The 21,416-nt window shown below is 46.0% G+C and overlaps 1 protein-coding gene across 1 annotated transcript in view; it reads left to right on the top strand.

Annotated features, from left to right (window-relative positions):
* The window catches only part of ATP1B1 (ATPase Na+/K+ transporting subunit beta 1), a 107,557-nt gene that overhangs the window by 19,436 nt on the left and 66,705 nt on the right, over positions 1-21,416 (top strand). Inside the window, exon 2 of the mRNA XM_075907047.1 lies at positions 4,200-4,291. The gene's annotated coding sequence lies outside the window, so the exon portion shown is untranslated. The remainder of the gene's footprint in view (positions 1-4,199; positions 4,292-21,416) is intronic.

Raw genomic sequence — 21,416 nt, 5'->3', positions numbered from 1 at the left:
ACTGAACCATAATGAGGGACACCAATTAGAAAACTCAGCATGAAGCAGGGACTCGGGGGCAGATCTGCTCCAGTCAAAGGGTAATAAACATTTGGAACAAGAGGGAAAGTATCCGAGATGTAATAAAGGAGATCAGGAGGCAGCAAGGATGGCTTCTGGAGATAGAGGGGATTAAGATTCTGATAGAAAAAGTGAGACAGAAGGATTAAGCTAGAGGCAAACTTTTAAAGGGGCAGGCATGTTAGACCAGATAGCAGGGTCCCCTGCCTCCACGTCTCTTCCCACAAAAGAAATGCTCATGTTGTGCATTTTTATCTATTCTTCCAAGCTGTCTTATTTCAGTGAAAGGGGGCACTCACAGCTACGAGGAACCATATTGTGCCATTTGTGTGTAATGACATGTCATCTCTGAAACAAAAACACAGTGATCTCCTCTATGCATTTCATTTAGTGGCTGTTTGTAAAAGCTTGAGTAGTTAAACCCAAAGCCAGCCTCCAGTTGCTATAATGTGTGATTTTGTGCTGATAAACCAATGAATGCTGCAGTTTGCATCCCTGCAGAGGTGAACTGAGAACTTAAATAGCTGTCCTGTGTTGCACCATTCTTACTTCAACAATAGCACACTTATTTCACAGCCCTACTTTAGTTTACCCTCGCTATACGGTGTGGTTACAATGCAGATGCTACCTGACAACCTCAGCTGTTTGTGAGAACTGGCAGACAATCACAAACAAGTGTGCTATGACCCCCAGTCCAGGAAAAAAATCCCACCCTGTCTCAAAGGGTTACATAAAGAGTCAACAAAACAAAAGAGTTACCCACAAGGAGTTACATTCATGGGGAGAAACAGAACCACATTGTTCTTCTCTGACTGTCAAACAATGAGGTTCAATGAGAAACCAAGTCCTAAACCAGTTCTGCCAAGAGGCTGGCATGTGTCCGCTCTTCCTTCCCCCTGTGCCCAGAACTGTATGCCTCACTGTAGCATATGAGCATCTAAACTCAACCCTCCCTTCCCAGGAGTTGTGTGCCAGTGGACAAAAGAAATTGCCATGACAGGGCGGTTCTCTTTCCCATCCTGTCCTCATTTGTCAGCCCAGCTAATGCTTCATTAACATCCTTGGGAGCTTGTCACCCACATTACATTAGGCTCCATCCAATCCAGTATTAGTAACACGTATATTGCAGTAATTTTTTGAATCCACCCAGCCCTAGTTGTGCCTAGGACTGGTTGGATTCTGTACAAATGCAACGGGCTGGGTAGGGTGTACAGTCCCACCTAGTGGCACCAAGACCACTAACAGAGTAAAGAACAAGGGTGCGCTACACCCTTAGCAAAGAGCAGCTGGCTTTTCGTTCATTCAGGAAGATCCAGGGGTCCCAGGTTCAGTTCTGCTGTCGGTCTTATGAAAACACCCAATGCATGATAGTCTTGCCCAAAAGGAATTTATAGTGTAAAGACATTATTAGGTGGGCAAACAAGCAGACTGGAATGAGGGGCGTGAGACAAGGCAACCAAGACAATCCGATATATGCAATTCTTAAAGCCAAATGGCAGCCAGGCTTTTTCTATATACTTCTCCTACATTTTAATTCTTAAGGACTTTGCAGCTTGGATGACAGACATATTCTTCCACTCCTTGGAGCATCACAGATCCATCTATGTGCTGTAAGTAGTTGGATGTCATCATAGAGTTGATAGTGATTGTCCATTATGGTGCACATTTACTGATGCTATGGAGACACTCCAAACTTTTCAGTCGTAGAGTTTGGTTTTTTTCTTGTTGATGGCTTCAGAGGAAAGCAATAATAAAACCAACACACTGGCTTGCTGAGCGTTGCTAACATGATTTCGTTTTTCATTAAGAGGGCTCGTTGGGCTTAACAGCCAGTGCTTATTGCTGGGGGAGGGGAGATGGAACAGCATGGGAATTGCCCATAGAGTACTACAAGTAGAGAAGAGAAAATACTCTTAATTATTCAATATGCAAGTCTCTGAAGGTAGCCCATGCTTCTCCCCAAAATAGTGGTAAGTCTGTTTCAGCTTGCTGCACTGTGTGTCAGGTTCTGGGACTATCCCCTCCAGATTTCTAACTAAACTCCAGTCTCTTGGCCAAATTCCAGTTTGAGTAATTGAATTCTGTAGACCTAAATTCTTCTTGCAGTTTCATTGCTAGCCATATTCTTCATTTAGTACACTAAACTGTTATGTAGTGTTCTTAACAGCTGCCATGTTCTACCCTGGGGATTCTTTCTTTGTTGTTGTTGTTTGTTTATGGGGGACTTTTTCTGTGCAAAAAAATCTAACATCAATGCAGCATTTAAGTTCAGAAAGCAACCACTTGGAAGTCAAGAAATAGTGAAGACATAATCTTTCAGTAACTCTGCCCTTTGTGCCTGTGCTGGCTGAATGTGCATTAAATGATTTGTCAATTGATACAACTTGAAATTCCTTATACAACTGTACGTACACTCGAGTCCAGTTCCATATTGGGCTGGATTAAACTCGAGAGCTGCAAAAAGGGCCAAGTTTGAAGACAACTGGGTCAGTGTTTTCAAAGTTATGAATGTTCAGTGTCAGTGGCCCAGAAATTGAGATCACCTAAAATTCAAGGCGTTACTAGCTTTGAAACAAAACTTTAAAACCAACAGTTTAAACTTGCTAACTTTAAGGAAGGCAATAATGATTCTATCAAGTGGGATGATGCTGGATCCACTGTTTTTGTTTTTTTCCAAGTCAGGAGGATCCTGGATCTAACTAACGCACAGGACCCAGAAGCTCCCCAAATACATCTTTTTCCCCATTCCATCTTGCAGTGAGTGAAATGGTTTGTAACTCAGCCAGAAATGACATGGCTTTCTTCCCCTGTAGATAACCAGTGCTGTCTGAATATGATCAGTCTTATCTGTGAAAATTTGTCAATTAAAATGTATTCCTTTGATGTTTGTGTAGTGCCGCTAGTGAAGAACAGATAAATAAGGACTTATGAGTTCAGTTTATCCATCTGAGACTCTTGCAAAAGCAAATCAAAGCCTTGAAAGAAATGGGCTTGGCAGGAAGAGAAAAAACATTCCCCCTCAGTTTAAAGGACACTGCCATAAGGTTTGTGTCAAATAAGGCCTTAGGTTGGGACTTTTCAAGGAAGCCTATGAAAATTTGGTACCCACTTGTCTTTGAATTGCAGTGAAATATGAGCACCTACCTCCCTTAGGCTCCTGGAAAATCCTTAAATCCTTAAATAATATGGGGAAGGAGGCTTAAAGAAACCAATATCTTAAAAACCACCTTTGCATTTGAGAGTAATTTGTTCCCTCTGAGGGATAATCTGTGAAGAGATGTATGGATTGATGGGCCAGGAAGTAGCAGCTCTCCACATGGTTTGGGCATGTGTGAGAGACTTTTGCAATGCTGCTGTAACAGCTCTGTAAATTAAGCAGAGAACTTCAGCCTCCAGCACTTCCAGTCCAGCACCCCTCTCAGTTACTGTTCATGCGCGCACACACACACACACACACACACACTCTCTCTCTCTCGCTCTCTCTGCTGGAAGTAAAAACAAAAAACAGGACTATGTAGCACTTTAAAGACTAACAAGATGGTTTATTAGGTGATGAGCTTTCGTGGGCCAGACCCACTTCCTCAGATCAAATAGTGGAAGAAAATTGTCACAACCATATATACCAAAGGATACAATTAAAAAAATGAACACATATGAAAAGGACAAATCACATTGCAGAACAGAAAGGGGATGGGGGGGGGAGGTAAATGTCTGTGAGCTAATGATATTAGAGGTGATAATTGGGGAAGCTATCTTTGTAATGGGTAAGATAATTAGCATCTTTATTCAAATTTGAGTGTAAAGTGTTGAATTTAAGCATGAATGGCAGTACAGAGGGTTCTCTTTCAAGTGAAGTCTTAAAAGGCTTTTGAAGCAGGATGCAGGTAATCAAGTCATTGAGACAATGTCCTTTCTGGCTGAAATGGCAAGAAACTCTTTTTTCTTTGTGATCCTGCTTTATATCTGTTTTGTGGGCATTGATCCTTTGGCGAAGTGTCTGAGACATTTGTCCAATGTACATAGCAGCTGAAGTAAACACCCTGATAAGCATAGAAGTCTTCTGTTCTTGGCATTTCAATAACAAATGTTTAAATCTTTTTTTCTTTTTTCTTTTTTTTTCTCTGTCTGTCTGTCTACAGGAAAATGAAACCAACTAGAAATAAGTGAAACTGACTTACCTCTGTTAACAGTCCAGGGTGAGTGAGGAACAAAAAAGACAAACAGCGTGTAGGTAAGTTAGGCTCTTCTTAATTGCCTAAAGTATTAATATCATGCATATGGATTTTTTCTAAATATGTACCTTGTGGGCCTGGCTCTGCTCTCCTATTGGTTTTGCTGCTGTATAAACAGCATTGACCTAGTGCAGTTATTTCAAGTTACACCAATGTAAAAAAGAGCCCAGTGTGTGTTTGTTTTGATCTATTGCCTGTCTGTCACTGAGTCCCTTTGGTTTTTCTCCTTCTGAAGCTAGTTGCCGACTGGGTTTGTATTTCTGTGTGCCGATGCCTTAAAAAAATAAAGCAACGATGTTAGGATCTGGGTTCAGATCAGGAGTGGACAAATACCAGCCTGCAGGCTGGATCCTGTTTGCCAGGTTTAGCCTCTGGTGGGCTGTCACCTCTCTGTTTATCTGCTCCTCTGCACGTACAGGTGACCACAGCTCCTGTTGGTTGCAGATTGCCCTTCCCGGCCAATGGGAGCTGTGGGAAGCGGTGTCCTGGTCTGCACCACTTCCCGCAGATCCCATTGGCTGGGAACCGTGATCCACAGCCAATGGGAGCTACAAGCACCTGCACCTGCAGAGGCACAGGTAAATATAGCAATGGTGGCCTGCCAGGGGCTAACCCTAGCGAATCACCACCATTTCATTGCCCACCCATGGTTCAGATTCATAAACAGAGATGGAGAAGATTGCGACCCTGCTCCAACAAAACATTTGAGGTCACCTCTTTAACTCCAAGGACGTGGGACTCAGTGCTGAGCATGTGAGACACAGGCCAGGCATGCCCTTCAGGTACACCCACTTGACTTCAGTCGTGGATTGCTTGCATGTGTAAAGCGAAGCGCACACAGAGAGATTTGCTAAATCAGAGAGGAGAGAAAGCCAGTCCGATTCTGATCTTGTTCATAACAGTTTTAACTCCATTGACTTGAGGGGAGTTGCTCTGATTTACACACATACACGTGACACAGGTCATGAAGTCAGCTCTCACTTTAGACTCTAGCCAGGAGAGTAATTTCCCACTCATATGGGATAACAGCAATTCAATGAATAGCTGATACTTGGCCACCAGTGTATTGCAGTGAACAGTGTGCGCAGCATACAAATTCCTATCTTTGCTTTGACAAAATGAAGTTAATCTAGCTCTTCCGGTTATGCTCTTTGTGACTGACATTGACGAGGGTGAAATAACCTGGCTCAGTAGCACTTCTGTTGTGAAAGGCTGGGAACGACCGGCTGTCTAGCTTGATATAGCTTTGGTGGGTCTCAATCCACTTCACAACAAATATTTAGCCATCTCACAATTGGCACTTGTTGGTGGGCATCCCAGAGAAGACCAAGAACTGAGTGAGCTATAGAAGCTGTACTATCTTTTAGAGCAGTGGTGTCCAAAATGCTAGACACATGTGACTATTTGTTCAAGCCAACTAGCCCCACTTAACCGGCCAATGTGGCTACTGCTTTAGAACTGGTTGGACACCCTGGTTTTAGAGGCAGTTTTAGCGTAGCAATGCACCACATTTGCATGGGAAAGCTTCAGTTGCACTTGTCCTGTACTGAGCAGAGAACTTGAATGGCATACAAAAATCCTTTTTGATGTGATTCCTCAGCTGTTACCAGCCTTGCTCGCTGAGGTCATAGAATCCAAAGGAAGGAAAAGAGCAGTCGAATCACGTGGTCCCAGAAAGTATCTTCCTTTGGGTTAAAAGGGCTAGCAGAGGCTCCCCCATAACACACTGCACATCTGGCATTTGCTAAAGATCATTCATCTTGCATCTATCTTCACCCCTTTCACACATTAAACTGTTGGTGAAACAAAAAGGAAATATTGAAATGAAGCCTTAAAGCAAGGCCAGATGTTTTGATCCAGAAAAGGGCCCAGTCTTCTGTATCTTGCCTCTCCCGTGTAGTCAGATGCTAAGCTGCATTTCCTGGGCCCCATCTCCGTCAGCCTGTCCAGATAGCAGCTTCCTGTAGTGCCTGAACCTCTTTAAAAAAAAACAGGACATAACATTTTGTTGTGACTGTGGGCCGCAATCAGAAGTGACCTCAGTGGTGATTATTACAAGTTGGGAAGCAGGTAGAAGTGATACATCAGAAGGGAGGCATAGCAGGAAAATCCACTAATATGAGCATGTGAGGTAGGGCAATATCAATCTTAATGGGCAGGGCACTTACTCTTTCACGTGCTCCTGCCTCTTCATGCTTGTTGTTTTTCCACTATCCAGACTCTCTTGTGGTCCTTGACTTGTTCAATGCATGACTCTCAATGGCACTGGCATTGCTTTTGAAATTGGTGCAAGCTCTTTTTTTTTTAAAAAAAAAGTGGAGTGATTATAATGCGAACAGTGATTAACATCTCTTCTGGGTTAAACTGGAGAGTTCCTCTGACAAACAAGGTGCCTGCTTACTTGCAGGTGGGATTTTCCTTGTATTGTTTAAATAATGTGTGTGGGAGAGTTGTCAAGGTTGGGAGGAGGAGGAAGGAAAAGTGATCTGAGATTTAAAAAAAAAAAAACCACACACACAAATCTGATCCAATGATTTAAGGCTTGCAAAGTTCCATTGAAGAAGTTTTGTGGTTGTGTGATAAAGCAGTGGGAAATAACAACAGGTTGGAGGAGAAATGAGCAAGGGTGGTAGAGAGCTCAAGAGCTTGGAAACGGAGTATGAAGTGTCCCAGGTTCAAGCTATTGATTCAGATTCATGCCGAGTCTTGGTAAAGCTGCTCTTGCTTAGGTTGCTAAAAGCTAGTGCAGGCAGGCTCCGATTTTAATGCAGATATTCTCGGACTGGAGGTTGCAAGTAAAGTTCAAGGTGATGTCCATTCTCCATTTCTTTATGGCTAGATGGAAGGGAGGTTCCAAAATTCTATCCGGTTGTAACAAGGGGTATTGGTATGGAAAAGGTTGGCAAGCACTGTTCTAAGGTGCACACACACACCGTGGGCCTGATTCTTCTCTGCCTTATGCTGGTGAAAATCAGGAGTAACTCTACTGAAGACTGGGGCTACATCCATGTAGGGGAAAAAATAAGGCCCCTCTGGGCATGTCTACACAGCAGAGCAAAAGTCGAATTAAGATATGCAACTTCAGCTATGTCAGTTGTATAGCGTAATTCGGCTTTTGGCTCTGTCTTCACAGCAGGAAGTTGAGGAAGGACACTCTTCCTCCCGCTTCCCTTGCTCCTCATGAAATGAGGGTTACTGGAGTAAGAAGTCCTCCAGCTCAAAATAATAGCATGTTGTGCAGACGTGCACTTTATTTCAGAATAACTGACGTTATTCCAAAATAACGCTGTTGCTATGTGTAGACCTAGCCTCTGTATGTACTGGCCTTGCTCATTAAGGGTATGTCTACACTGCAACTCTCTTTTGGGATACCGGAGTATCTCGAAATAGCTATCCCGCGTCTTCCTAAGAGGTGCCACACTGGCAGTCCTTGGGGTACACGAATTCTGTTCCTCAGCAGACCGGGCAAAGCAGAGGCATTGCCAGTGTGCGTTTCTATACACCATCCTATCAATGGGCTTATCAACAATGCAGAATAGACCAGCAATGCTATTCTACCATGGCACATTCATTCAGAATTCAAGTGGCTTTAATTTCCTTTAGTTTAAATCCTTTTGGAAGTGATTTTAAATTAAACTGAAGTAAGGTCACTTTAATTCTGTATAGGAGGCTCCACACAGTGGGGTTAATGCGGTTTAACTAATCCACTTTAAAAGCCAGTCGGAGCACCTACTAGCATCTTCTTTAGCCTGTACATTTCCCTTTCCTGTTATTCTGCCTGACAGCCATCAAACTCTTTGGAGGAGGTTAGTGTGCCTTTTAACACCCAGCGCACTTTCTTCAGGCTAAGGGAGAGAGATTGTCTCTCTCTCACCCACAGAAGTTAGTTCAACAAAAGCTATTGCCTCACCTACCTTGTCTCTAAAGGCATTTCAGAATCCAAAGCACCTTTATTTTTCACCTGATAACTCTTCTACGAGTATTATTTATGAAGCTTGGGAGGTGGATATATTTGGAAGGTGGATTAATTTGGGAGGTGGATATATTTTTCTGACAGCCTAGTCCAGGACTACTCAACACACAGCCCGTGGGCTACATGTGGTACACGGCCCTTTTGTTTGCAGCCCATGGTGTGGTTTGGGTTTCCACGGGACTCATACAGCCCCTTTGAACATGGCCTCCACTGGGAACACGCTCCACAGTGACGAGGTGTCTCCCAGGCAGGGTGAGCACTGAAAGACGCAAGTGGACGGGCTGGCGGGAACAGACGGGTACAGTGTGTCAGTGTTTCTAGGTCCCAGAGAGGAGGTGCTGGGGCATTATGTGAAAGAAGCTGTTTGCATATATTTGCATGTATATGCAACCACACTTAAGTTGTGGCCCTCGGCACGTGCTGAGAGTATCATTGTGGCCCCCGGGACTTCCCAAGTTGAGTAGCCCTGGGCTAGTCAATGGCCAGTTTGCTATACAATAGTTGGTGTTCTTGAGTTCTTCATATGTGAGGTAGTTCCAGGGCTGGCCCGAGCCATTCGTGCTCCCCGGGTCCCAGGAACGCGGCGCCACCCCCGGGAGCACGACACATGCGTGGCACCACCCCGAGTGCGCGGAGCATGCATGGCACCCCCTACAATGGGGTGCCCCGGGCGATAGCTTGGTTGGCCCGTACCTTGGGCCGGCTCTGAGTAGCTCTGAACAGCAAGTAGTTGTAACACGTGAACCATCTGCAACTTAAATCTCTGGGCCAAACTCAACAGAATCATGACTTACCGATCAAGTGTCAATTGCTCAGCTTGCTTGCCTGAATAGGTGTCTGTGATAAAGCAGAGTTGCGATGACTGAGTATTTAGGTATGATGCTAAGAGGATGCAAATTGTCTGGTGATGGAATGATCGGATTGGAATGGGGAAATGCAGCAGAACACGGCATATAACAAAATGTTTTCAGTATGTTTCCTCTCACTCTTTTTACCCCTGATTGACATGCGAGTCAGAAGGGGAATCAGTCTCTGTGTATATCAAAAGTCTTTCTAGACATCAAAATGCTGAATTGGTTCAGGTTCTACTGTTCTAGGCTCAGACACCCACCAGCACCTGCTTTTCTGACCAATTTATGGGTAACTTACATGACAAATGACTCTCCTGTGCTTACTCATGACAAATGAGCGGGCCCACCGACAGCCCCAGGCGCAGCATGGTGTGGGGGGGGGAGACACCGGCCCTAAATGCCCTCTAGGGTGCACGCCCACGCAGGCACGCACAAGGAATTCTAATCCTATCCACCTCCTCAAGAGAGCCATGCCCTCACCTTTCCTGCCTGGGGACGGTGAGCTGCTGCTGGTGGAGGTGGGCTTGGCAGCAGAGTGCAGGGCCAGGGCTGCATGGTAGCTGCCTGGCTGCTCTGGGGGCTGGGCCAGTGGTGTGGAATGGCTGCTGTTGGATCCGGGGCCACTCTGGGGGGCTGCAACCACAGCTGCGCTGGGGGCCGGGGCCCAGCAGTGTGGAGTGGCTGGGCTGGGAGCTGGGAGGCTGGAGGGGGGGCAGAAGGGCTGGAACTGTGGCCAGGGCCACATGGCAGGCAGGTGCCAAAGCTGGAGCAGACTGAGGTGTGGTTGCTCCTGGGGACAGGGCTCCCTGCAGCCCTCTTCCCCCACCTCACTGCCCTCCACCTCTCAGAGCCTCCTGTCCCCTCCCGACTCTCCCCCCTCTGGTTCACCACATGTCATTGCCCCACCCCCAACAGCCCACTCGTTGCATACCCTGGGCGCTGGCAGCAGCTTCCCTCTGCCCCAGGCGGGGACTCACAGCCAGTTCCACAGGGAGCAACCTGGGCCCCCCCTGCCTGCATACAGGCTGCCTGGGAGCAGGGCTCAGGGTCTCAGCAAGAGTGGGCCAAGCTGAGGTCTCTGCATTGGAAGATTCTCTCAGGGTATGTCTACACTACAGCGCTATTTTGAAATATCTAATTTCAAAATAGTTAATTCGAAATAAGATATTTCGAAATAACATGTCTACACTGAGTGGACTCTGAATCACATTTAAGGCTGGCCGAAATCAGGTTCGGCAGGGCACCAGGTCAGGAGTGACTTTGTGTTACTTTGTGTGGCTGCTGCCTGAGGCTATCTGAGGTCTATGCTTAAAGGGCAGGCTTGTGTAGATGCTAGGAAAGTCATTTTGAAATAACAGCTGTAATTTTGAAATAACTTTAATGTGTAGACATACCCTCAGGGAGCAACACCACTGGTGGGAGCCACACATTTGCACGTGACCTCCATATTGATGCACAAGACAAAACTCACTCTGCTCCCAGATGGATAAATCTTAGAGGGAATGCTGCACTTGACTAGGAGCCCGGAGACTTAGGCTCTAGGTTCTGTTCCCAGCTGGCACTGAGGTTATTTCCCTCTGTTTCCTTTGTCACCATGTCTATTTAGACTGTATAAACTCTGTGGAGCAGGGACTGTGACTCTGCACTTTGAGCTAGGGGTGCAATTCCCAGCTCCAAGCGACACGCCTGGGGCTTGATCAGAGCTAGTGCAGATATGTCTCATATGGGGAATCACGCCTCCCAGGTCAAAGTGTAGACCTATGTGCGCATACAGCACTGAGCACAATGGGGCTGGTCATCGTAATATAAATAATACATTTCTGGTGCACTTACTCATGTGTGTTCACAAGCGCCAGTTCATAAATCCAGTAGGAGCATGTTCACCTCTACTAGTGTTGCATAAAAGCCTCCGCCTGAGCTAGAAGTGGAGTGTTAATTTCTCAATCAATAAACCCTAAATAAATCCTACTAGTGTAACCCTGGTAGTCTCCAGAGGGAATTTTTTAGGTAACAACTAGCAGTTCAGATTTCAAAATAGGTCCCATTACATATTCTTTTCTTTGCCATTTACAGGTATTTCAATGTAGGGCACCCACAACTTGCTTTTTAATCCAGTTTCATTTGCCATTTTCGCCTCTCTTTCATCTAAAGAAGAAAGCAAGAAGCAAACAAAAGAGCCCACATTTTTGAAAAGTCAGTAATTACAGGCAAAATGCAAAGCTTAAGACTTAAGAAGAAAATTGCTCTGTTGAGCAATAAAGCACTTAGAATTTGACTCTGTTACGCAAGAAAGAAATTTTCCAGGCTGGTTGGCAACTGTTCCACTAGCAACTGCATAGTTATTGATTAATTCATCTATTGTTACATACTTTCATTAATTGGAATAGTTCTTTGCACTACTCTATCTTTGTGTAGCTTTGTTTTAGTTCCTTCAAAGCTGTTTCAGAGTAGACTGCTTTAAATATCAGGTTACTTCATTAAAATACTACCTTTTCTGGTCTTGACTTGGAAATTTCCAGGGTGTGGCATCTTGTATCTCAGAGGAATAAGAGTACAGGAATTATATTATGCCTGTTTGAAATTGGAGACTGGTCCATAGTTCAGATCCAGGACTTTTTGTTCACCCTGTGATAGTGACTCAGAGCCAGACCCTCATGGGGTGTAACACCACTTATTTCAAGAGAGCTATGCTCTTTTACACCAGCTACGTCCATAGCATGTACAGGGCTCTCCACTGGGAGCCACATTGTAGGGGTGTTGAGATCCAGTGTTCTGGTTCAGAAATCTCTAGCTGAATCACATGCAAGTGAGGGTGAGGAGAGCAGACATGTAGTGCAGATTTGTGCTTTTGCCTTTCTTTAATGCATATTACACTTTTCAGATAGCCCTGAAAATTACAGTCCCCTCTCTCCATGCTCACGGGCGGGGCATAGACAGCAGCAGGCTTTAGGAATCACATGAAGAGACAACACCTAGAGGGCAAAATGAATAGCTGAATCTTTGCTAACAAAGTCTTCCTGTGGCTCATCTGCTGAAATTGTCCATTCTCATAGTGCTGGTTGTATTGAAAGCACCTGGCCGGGACAGAAATAACTGACTCACTTCACCCAGGGTGCTGAACATGTGTCAGTAACCACTTCTGGTAACTATCAATATATAACAACCATCTCTTGATTGGTGCTAGTAAATTACAGGTCCTAATTTACAACCACCTTGCAAAGGACTGACTCTCTCTCAGACCTTCTCTCCCATCATGTGCATGCAAGCCACCTAGGCTACATCTACATTGGCAAGATTTTGCACAAATACTTTTAACTCAGGAGTTTTTGCATTAAAGTATTTGCGTAAGAGAGCGTCTACACTGGCATGTGCTTTTGCGCAAGAGATGTGCTTTTGTGCAAAAGCATCCGAGCCAGTGTAGACGCTCTCCTGCGCAAGAAAGCTCTGATGGCCATTTTAGCCATTGGGTTTTCTTGCACAAGAAATTCATGTTGCCTGTCTACACTGGCCTCTTGCGTAAGAACACTTGCGCAAGAGGGCTTATTCCTGAGCAGGAGCGTCATAGTTCTTGCGCAGGAAGCACTGATTTCTTACATTAGAACGTCAGTGTTCTTGCACAAGAACTCGCGGCCAGTGTAGACAGGTGGTAAGTTTTTGCGCGAAAGCGTGTGCGTTTGTGCAAAATCTTGCCAATGTAGACGTAGCCCTATTGTCTGCTCCACAGGGACAATGCACCTAGGAAGAGCCAAGTTTAGACTCTCAGGGACGGAGAGCAAAGCATTTGATCTACTCTGGGACTCTAATGGAGCCTTAACTAGACTGTGTTAAAACTCAAACCTAAGATGCATCTTTGCTTGTGCATAAAGATTGCAGGTAATGTCCTCTAGCTAGCAGAACTGCCAAGACACTATGTCTGATTCGTCGTTGTTTTTCACAGCAGCATTACTCCATTAAAATTGAGGAATTACGCAGGTGGAAAACTAAAATAATGCAATAGTGAATCAGGTCCGCGAAACATATTTGAACATCTCTCTAACTCAGAAGGTAGGAAGAAAGGTCATTGTTCTGGACACATTTGTTACTTCATCATTGGGTCTAGCATTTAGATAGCAAGGCAGCTTCTACCTCTGCCCCAATTACATAGAACTATATGAAATTATCAGCATTATTCTTGACTTTTAAACAAACAAGCCAAACATATAAATAAAACCTTTGTTGGTTGATGCTTCCCTACTTGCAGCTGTAAGTGTTGTAGACAAAATACTGAGTAAGTCCTTTCCTTCCAAAATCTTTGTTGTTGTTCTTTCGACACCATTTTAAGTCTCCTATGGTATGCTATCGAAGTGCATATCTTTGTTAATTACTCCTTCTCACAGCAGCAGCACTAAGGGTCACCAAATGAAATTAATAGGCAGCGGGTTTAAAATAAACAAAAGGAATACTTTCACACAATGCACAGTCAACCTGTGGAACTCCTTGCTAGAGGATGTTGTGAAAGCCAAGACCATAACAGGGTTAAAAAAGAACTAGATACATTCATGAAGAATAGGTCCATCAATGGCTATTAGCCAGGAGGGGCAGGGATGGTGACACTAGTCTCTCTTTGCAAGAAGCTTGGAATAGATGATGGGGAGAGGGGCAATGGATCAGTTGATTACCTGTTCTGGTCATACTTTCAGGGGCATCTGGCATTGGCCACTGTTGGAAGACAGGATACTGGGCTAAATGGACCTTTGGTCTGACCCAGGATGGCCAATCTTATATTCTTATTTCAAATGCTTTTATACTGGGTCACTAACCTTTTATATCGGAAGGGCAAAGATGTTTCTTCCTATATGTTGAAAGACAGTTGTAGCCAAGAGACTGCTGAAACAGATTCTCGTTTTATTTACATGAGTTCTGACCCTGTGCACAGTGAATTGACATTTCTTCGTGACAACTATTAATACAAACTCCAGGCACAGCAAAGTGTCAGTCTCAACGTCCAGTGGCAAATTCATTCTGCATGTTGCCTGCGAGAGTCTTCATCCCAGTTTTAATGGAGTGCGTAATCCATGTGTGCATGCCAATCCTTTTCATGCAGGAAGGCAAACACAACTTGCTTTGAAACAGGGACTCGGGAAGTTAAAAATTCTTACCAGCATCTGAAAGATGCTCTCGGTTGTCTGTCATTTTAACAGATGGGATTCCACTTGTCAAGCCATCTTTGCTATAAATCAGGATTATTGAGAAGACAGGGAATGAAACTGTTACCTTTAAAACTGCCATTGAAGGAGAATAGCCTTGCATCTTGCAGTGAGAGCAAATAACCTCCTAGTTGGTGTTAGACCATTAACATGCATAAGCAGGGAGTCTCTTGAGAGGCTAAGGTACATGAGCGCAAACTGGAAACACACAGATTGAAGAGCTAGAGTGACTCTTGCATTAAATACTGTACAGGATGGCCTCAACCTAGCAAATATCCAAACCACTGCACCTGAGCAAACATTATTGTTCCTTGGCAAATACAGAGTGAGATACTCTGGCCCGATTGGTAATGTAGAATCACAGATTATGCTTTAATGCAGTGGTCACCAACAAGTAGATCAGGATCTACTGGTAGATCTTGGAGCCTTTGACTGGTGATCCTGACAGGTTTGGCCGGGAGGCTGTCTAGTGCCGGCATTTCATCTGCCCCTCTCAGCACTGCCGTGCTGCTCTGCCTTCTGCCTTGGAGCTGCCATCCCTCTGGGAGCCTCCTGCTTGCTGTGCAGGGCATGGGAAGAAGAGGCAGGGAGGTGCTGATGTCAGGGTACCCCTCCCCCAACCCTGTATCCCGTCTCCACAGAGCGGGGGGGGGAGGGACAGAGATGGAGAGTTTGCTGGCTGCTTTGGGGAGTGGTGCAAGGGCCAGAGCAGGGGTGAGCCTGCCTTCACCTCACTGCACCACCACCCAGAAGCCACCTGTGGTAAGCGGTGGCCAGCTGGAGCCCACACTCCGAACCCCGGCCCCAGTCCTGAACCCTTCCTGTACCCCATACCCCTGCTCTAGCCCGGAGTCCCCCTGCACCCACACTCCCTCCCAGAGCCTGCACCCACTCCTGTACCTCAACTCCCTGCCCCAGGCTCAGCTCAGAGCCCCTCCCAAACTTCAAATCCTTTAGCCCAGACCAGAGCCTGAATCCGCCTTCCCTGCCATCCAACCCTCTGCCCCCAGCCTGATAAAAGTGAGTGAGGATGGTGGGGGGAGGGGAGAGGGAGGGAGGATGAGGTGAACAGGGGCGGGGCCTCAGAGAAGGGACGCGAAGGAGGCGGGGCAAGTGTGTTTGGTTTTGAGGTAGATCCTGGATTGCACTTAAATTCAAAAAGTGATCTTGTGCTTAAGAAGGTTGGCGATCACTGCTTTAAAGTGACCAAAGAGTGTAGTGGGAGGCACCTCCTGAGAGGAGGAGGTAATTAGGGCCAGGTCTTCACTACATGGGAAGGTTGAATTGAGATACATTAATTATATAGCTGGAGTCAACCTAACTTAATTTGAGTTTCCACGTGGTCTCTACAGCAGAAGGTTGATGGGAGCAAAGACTCCCATTGGCTTCTCATACTCCTTGCAAGGAGTGGGAGTACCAGCACCAACAAGGGCATCATCTGAATTCAATTTAGTGGGTCTTTACTAGACCCGCTAAATGGAACTCTGGAAGGTTGATCACAGCAGCATTGATCTTCCATGTAGTGAACACATGGCCTGAGACAGAGGTATGTGTGCTGTCATCAGAAGCTCGGAGATGCAGGCTGACAAGAGAAGGATGGCACTTGATCAGTTTGAAGAACAAATCCAGGTCTTTGAATGATATGAACATTCAGTTCTCCAGCTTACTACTTCTCAAATGTTTGGGGCTTGCCTAAGTGGGGCTGGGTAGGCGACCTAAGAATGTTTCACACACTTTATCTTTTTGTTTTTTTCCTCTCCGTTTTTGAATAACCCTTTTTCTTCATGTTAGATCATTTGTATTAGTCCTGAACTGCTTTGGGGGAAACTCACTGCAATTTATTCTTAAAGGTGAGGAGTAATAAGTTCTGAACTCTAGTGAGAGCAATGATGCCTGATCTGAGCCGTCTGAGCAAAGGTGTGGCTCAGACAACGGCCCGTCGCCATGCTCAGTTGCCAACCTTCTGGGGTATTCAGTGAAGTGCATTGAGGAAGCCTGAGGTCTACTTGTCCCAAAAAGACCAGGAGGGACAACTGAGTCCACTCGGCCTTTCCTGCCACTACCCAAAGAGAGTTCTCAGTATGGATTGCTTCTGGATTCATGTCAACTCCCTGCTCACTCTCCTCGAGAGAGCTCCTCCATCCTAGAGACGAGAGCAGGACAATATTCTATGGCACCTGCCCATCTGCAGTTATCCAAGTTTCCAGTGATGCTTCCAAGCTACATTATAGGGCTGCTGCTTTTAGAATTACTGGAGTGTTGGCAACCTTGCCAAGTATAACTTCATTCTTTCTGTGGAACAGGAGCAAATGTGCAGCCAAAAGCGCACGCTGATCTTTCCTACGTCTAACTAATTGAGCTATGCAGAAAGGAGACTCTGATGACTGGAGAGCTAGTGCACTGATGACATCACAAGGCAAGGGAGGGAACATTAAGCAACTGAGCACGGAAGAGACTTTCCCCCCCCCCCCCCCCGGGCTGTTTAAAATGCTGTGGCTACGTCTACATTGGCCCCTTTTCCGAAAGGGGCATGCTAATTTTAAACTTCATAATAGGGAAATCCGCGGGGGATTTAAATATCCCCCGCGGATTTCCCTATTACGAAGTTTTAAATTAGCATGCCCCTTTCGGAAAAGGGGCCAGTGTAGACGTAGCCTGTATGTTAATAGCTATGTAACTTTATTTACCAGTTAGCAACTGGACGAGGTGAAGGGATGCAGTAGCAGAAAGATTAAGGCAGTCAGCTTTCAATCCTGAGCTTTGTAGGTTTGAGTGTCGCTCCATTTCATGCAGAAAGGCCACATCCAGTTCACCCCTGGGCAAAATGAGGTATCTGATCGTAGGTGCCTGTGTTCCCTGTAAACTGAGCACTTGGGCAGCTGCCCAGGAGCAATTCAGGAGCCACCCAGCTGATTAGTAGGGCGCCCACAGCATGTGTTTCTGTTTGTGGTGCACATCCACACATGCCTCGGTGCACATGACAACATTTATTTTGTACATTGATGGAAAAAATTAGAGGGAACATTGATAGGTGCTGGGGTGCTGCAGCATCCCTGACTTGAAGTCATTTCCATTGTATACAGGGTTTACAGTTTGGTTCAATGGCTGTCAGCAACCCCATTACACAAATCATTCCAGCCCCCCTGTATCTGCTCCACCAAATCAGAGCAGTTGAAGGTGGTTGGACATGATTCTAACCACCCCATGCCCTCATATATGAGCGATTCTGACACTGACGTGCCTACAGCCTGCTGAGCTGTAGGCTTGCAGGAAGTTCAGCTTTTGATAGATGTCTTTGGTCCCAACCCCTTTCCCTTTCAGTTAAGGAGACTCCCAATATTATTATTTTTATGAAGGTGGTGCCCGGAGGGAAAGCAAAACTCCTGTCTCCTTTGTGTTAAGCACTGTACAAACATGAAGTAGGCATGCTTGAACACACCTATGTGGTCCTGTGACAGGGCAAGGCAGCCCCGCACTGAACTAGCAAGGCCCAGCTAGGGTTACCTAGCTACAGAGGCCCCTCCCCTGCAGCCCTACCGGCGGGGGCAGATGACCGTTTTGCGGGGCCCAGGGCAGCATAATTTCGCAGGGCCCCCCTTTGCCACGGCGCATGCGTGGTGACGCAACATGCATGAGCGGGGCTTTTTGAAGCGCGGGGCCCGGGATGGCCGCCCCACTCGCTCTGCCCAATATCTGCCTCTGCCTACCGGGCATGCCCAGGCTGTAGCCCTACTATAAAAGCCAGGGGAGATAGCCGGAGGTGAAGGGGCTAGGAAGGAGGCTCCTGTACAGTGGTGGCGAAGGCCTCCAGGAGAGGCCGGAGGGGACGCCGAGGCGAGCTGGTGCGACCCAGGGACTGCCTGCTGAGGAGACGCCAGCCTGGAGGCTGCTGCAAGCCGGGCAAGTACAGGGGAAGAAGCCCCGGGGACCCAGGTAGGAAGTGGCCCAGGGCAGGAGCGGGAGCCGCCCCGAGAACCTTGGCGCGTTTTGGTTGGATTGCCCCGCCGAGGGAGTGACCCGCTACCCGGTCGCTCACAGGGCCCTGGGCCGGGACCCGGTGGAGTGGGGTGGGCCCGGGTCCCCCTACCTGGGGTTGTATCCCCGCGACTACCCTGCAGACTGCATTGTGGACTCAGGCCGGGGGGCCTTAGGCTTAAAGGGGACGGGCAAGAGGGGCCTGCCACAGGTCCCCTAGTAAATCCAGTGAAGACTAGCCTGGCCAGTCCTGATACTTATAAGGCAAAAGACAATCAATCCTTGGGAGAGGTTAGGACGGGGGAGAATGTTAATGTATAAGGAAAGCATGAAAGTTTCAAAACAGTTTTTAAAAAGTCCTTTCCATGTCCCCTTTAAGAAATGGGTCACTCCAACAATTCAACTGGTAACCGCCTTGATCTTGTAAAGAAATGGAAGCGCCGTGGTTGCTGTCCTGCATTTTGGCTTTAATTATAAGTTGATTTCGTTAGTGTCTGGTTGCTGTGTAACTGCAACATCTTTTGACCCCTGTGGCAGCTGTGTACCCACAATTCCAATGGGCATGTGATGTGAACAAAGTAGCCTAACAGTATATCGTGGATAGGCTTGATGGGCTGGCTTCTCTGACCTGTAGGGGAATTAGACCTCTCAGTCCTGCTTTTGCCAGCTATCATGGCTTGACTGCCATTCAGCAAACTGCTGGTGTAGATCGATTCCAATATTAAGCACTGTGTGCAAGGGACTGACTGAGCTAATGGAATGGATAGCGGGGAGAGGTGTGTGTTTTTAAACACTATAAGCGTGTCGACCATTGTTTAAAAAGGAATGTAAACAAAATAATGTATTTTGCAATAATTAAGCTAATTATGATGGGAATTTGGTTTTAACTAAACATCTGTTACTTTTCTCTGATTGAATTAAATAGTAGTAAACCTCAGGGGGTCTCCTTTTTCTTTCTCGCTAAAATCTTCCTGCCTGAGGATTTTGCAAGGTCTGTCTTCAATAGGATTAACGGTATTTGTGAGGTCTTGCTCTCTGGCGCCTTGAATATACGAGGGAATGTTGGCAACAAATTCCAACTGGTGCACTTTACGTATGACCCTCGTGACAGCCTCCCAAGTTTACCTACACTCTCGATAAACTTGGTGCCTTCTTCACGTGCATTATTGTTGTAAATGATTTTCATCAGAAAATAAAGATCAGCCCTGATCTTATTATATCTGCCAGTACAATCACTTTGTGTTGCTGCCCATACCCTGCTGTCTGTCTGGTATCTAAGGACCAGAATTCTTCTGGGTTGGGTCTGCTTTTCCTGATCATTCACTTTAGATAACAAGTGGTTCCAGCGTTGTCTCTTGAGACTTGCAAAATTACATCCCACGGGATTTTAATTTTAAGTTCCCTTCTTTTCACCAAATCTCCATCCTCACTGTGCTCTTACTCATCAGAGCCTTTCATTTGCACACGTATATTTCCAATCCAAAATATCAGGCCACATTTTATGAATGCACGAAGAAAACTTTTTAGGGGAAAAAGTGAGACATTATGGGCCAAATGGAAAGATTCCAGTTGATTTCAGTGGACTAAGTATGTGCCCCCTACATCGTAACTGGGACTCTATCAATACATATGTATTGCAATCATTTTGCTATAAATAGACTAGTGCATCTGAAAGAGACCAGATGTCTAAAATTAAAATTCTACATAGGCAGTCAGTTCTAATCTGGGAAATCTCTTACTGTATATAGTAGAGTAGCTTATAAATAGAACTTCAAATGCTGATGTCATGAATCAAGAGAGCTCTTCACTTGTGATTTATTATGTCAGAGCATGGCATATTCATAGTCTTGTAACTTAAAGTCACTGCACCTATTATTATTACAAAGTCATTGTAGTTTCCAGGAGATGCACATTGTAGTAAATACTGACTTGAATGGAGTTGAAACTCTAAACAACCAGTCAGAAGATTAGCCTCTTCGTTTTAAATTCTTCTTTGTGAATAATTAAGGGTACTATTGACTTTATTAGAGGATATGTAAAACATTCAGAATGAAATATGAGGGATTTTTTTTTTCGTTTTTGTTTTTTCATTTCCTGGCCAGTTTGTAGGCACAAAATTTGCAGACTCCTTGCTTAAAAACTAATGTCCAAAGTTCACAATGATCAGGTTTTTTTCAGTCCCGCACATGATGTTCCTCTTGCTTCAAGGCAAGCCGATTATTTTTCAAGCTTTCCTGGAACACAGTTGTGAATATGTACTTACAAAATTTAATACTAGAATAACTGTCACTTTTGCTTTGCTCTCATCCCTGATTCTGCACACTTATGCATGTGAATCACATTATACACAGGCAACTCTAAAGAGTAAGGGTCAGGGAGTGAATCAGAAAGGTAAAAAGTTCAGAATACAGAAAACATATTAGCATTGGAATTTAAAACCACAGACTTAAGGGAAAAGTCTTTTATTTTAAATATGCTTTGGAAGAGGAAGTCACAGTTCCAGACGTACAAGTGAAGTAAACTACTGTAAACCATCACCAAAAATTCAAACTGAAATAAACATTTTTAAGGTTTGAGAATTCTATTAACTTCTCACTACTTGTCAATTTCATGCCCATCTGCACTTATGGGTTTCAAAAAGGGCTTGATTTCCCAGTACAGGCAGTCCCCGGGTTACGTGGATCCAACTTATGTCGGATCCCTATACGAATGAGGCTTTTCTCGCCGTGGACGACGTGGGCGGCAGGACCGCCCAGACGTGCCGCGGTCCCGCCGCCCGCGTCCTCTGCGGTGAGAAAAGCTGCTCCGCGTCTCCCTGGTCTTCTGGGGGGGGGAGGGGCGCACCTAGTGCACCCCCCCCCCAGCAGACCAGGTTTTTCTCACCGCGGAGGACATGGGTGGTCCTGCCGCCCACGTCCTCCGCGGCGAGAAAAGCCACTCCGCATCTCCCTGGTCTGCTGGGGGGAGGCCCCCAGCAGACGAGGGAGATGTGGAGCGAGGACGCGGGGGGCGGGACCACCGAGATGCGCTGCGGTCCCGCCGCCCGCGTCCTCCGCAGTGAGAAAAGCTGCTCCGCGTCTCCCTGGTCTGCTGGGGGGGGGGGGGGGGCGCAGCTAGTGCGTCCCACCCACCCCCCGCA

Source organism: Pelodiscus sinensis, chromosome 1 (assembly GCF_049634645.1).
Source record: "Pelodiscus sinensis isolate JC-2024 chromosome 1, ASM4963464v1, whole genome shotgun sequence".
Taxonomy (NCBI): domain Eukaryota; kingdom Metazoa; phylum Chordata; order Testudines; family Trionychidae; genus Pelodiscus; species Pelodiscus sinensis.
The sequence above is the reverse complement of the archived record's forward strand: the minus strand, read 5'-3'. Positions and strand labels throughout refer to the sequence as shown.